Raw genomic sequence first — 2,063 nt, 5'->3', positions numbered from 1 at the left:
CCCCCCCGCCCCTCCTTGCCCTGATCATGTAGTTCTCTTAGCACTGAGTAGTGTGGGAGAGACTCGCTCCTCTTCTATCCCGTCCTCTGCCTTCGTGGAAAATCCAGCTACATGGCAAAATGGTTGGTGTTCCGGTTGGGTCAGGGCTTAGTGTGGGGGAGATGGGTCTCACCTGTACCAGGTTCTGGGTCCAGCCAGGACAACTCTAGAGATTTGTGGAGCTCAGCTGGACAGGGATGACTAGCCTTTGGGCAGGGATGGGGCAAAACTGACAGGCCTCACAGTTAACATCAAGGATAAGGACTCCCTCCCTCTCTCTAAGGGCCCACTCTACCTGAGATAAGGCTCTTTCCTCGTCTCACTTTCCCAGCCTCCTATGACTTCTCCACCCTTCCCACTCCACCTTGGCAAAAAGGGGCACCCCCAAAGGTTGCTCTATTTAGAGACTAGCTTCTCAGCTCCTCATGTGACAGGGACCCATCACAAGCCATGAGCCAAATGATTACTCTGCATGGTACAATGTGGGTGACCTGCCCAGAATAGAGTTAAAGGCTTACCTCCCACATTCTAGGTCTTATACTTCTGTTAATGTAACCTGAGTCCCTAAGAACTTTTTTTGTGACTACCTCTTTCAGGTTGTCTTTGCGCCTTTCCTGTAGGTTTGAGTCTGTCTTTTTCCTACTGGCTGCTGTTCAGGCTGAAACCCACCCCAGTGTATAGGGACACCCTACCCAGGTAAGATGCTGTGCTGGCCCGGAGTGTAAATGTTGGGCTCTGACTCCCTTAGCCCTTCTTAGATTCAGAATCAGGGGTTCTATATCATGATTCTGTGGACTCTTGAGAGTACATCAGTGGTTGGGGGTGGGACTGTGGACACCGTGGGCCCAAGGTCCCTTAGTCCCCATTCTTTTCATATCTTGCCCAACAACCCCTCCAGCAGCTGCCCTGGAGACCCCAAAAACCCAGGACACCACAGCACATGGAGACAACACTATGGCCGAACCCCATGAAGTCTTCCTTCACCCAGCTGCCTGCCTGCGGATTTCTAAGGACACAGGACCTACGGGACACAGGGTGGCTGACTCACCCCCTAATCTGTGGCAGAGAGTGGGGAATGGAGACCCTAAGGAACCCAGGGACAGGCCCAGGGTCCCACCTCTGGACCCCAGTTGGACTGCCTGGCCCCCTTGGTGTGGACATCTGACCTACAGCTCAGTGCCCAGGCCACCCGCCTGGTGGGTGAGGTTCCTGATCCTGTTGCCTTGTGCTATTTTCAGCTCCAGCAAGATCAGGATTTTCCACTCCCAGCCCCAGACCATTGTCCAACAGTGACATGGGGGGACATGCCTGCTCTCAAAATATCTCCTCTTACTCCTGGGCCTCCCTGCCCCTCCCCACCTTCCCACCTCCTCACCCTGACATCACTTCCTGAGGCTGTTGACTCCTGAAGGCCACTGTGAAAGGGCACAGCCCCCTGAAAGGGAGGGACCCCAGGGATTATCCAGCCCAGCTGCAGACTCAAGGCCAGAGAGGGGCGGGGCCTTACCCAAGATCACTCACGAAGTCAGATGGCCTCTGGACATATGCCGAGGGCTCAGGCTGGCCCTGCTGCCCTGCTTCCTTTACTGCAGGTTGGTGCCTTAGTGGGAACCCTGCTGTCACCTCTGCCCCGAGTGGACAGAGCTGCAGCCAAGGCCAGAAACAGGGGGCAGGGGGTTGGGGTAAGAGTGGGGTGGGGGAAGTAAATGCCTGCTGACTTGCCTGCAGCAGCTGTTCTCAAGGAGCTCCCTGCAACCGGGCAGGGACCCTGCACAGAGGGGTCTCTGCCCTGGGTAGCAGGTATCCCAGGGCCCAGGAGGGAGGGGGAGTCCCAGAAGACATTCCCACTCTCACCCTCCAAGGCTAGGAGAGGCCCTGCACAACATACTTCCCAGACACAATTTGCTCCGGTCTAGGCCCCTTGTCATGGCAGATTTGAGCTGATCTGTTCCGAATCAGGTGCACGAGGAAGGGAACTCATGTACAAATCCATGCCCCAAGCACCGTGCCAGACCCTATCACAT

This window comes from Myotis davidii, unplaced genomic scaffold, assembly GCF_000327345.1.
Source record: "Myotis davidii unplaced genomic scaffold, ASM32734v1 scaffold169, whole genome shotgun sequence".
Classification (NCBI taxonomy): domain Eukaryota; kingdom Metazoa; phylum Chordata; class Mammalia; order Chiroptera; family Vespertilionidae; genus Myotis; species Myotis davidii.
Note: the sequence above shows the minus strand (reverse complement) of the source record.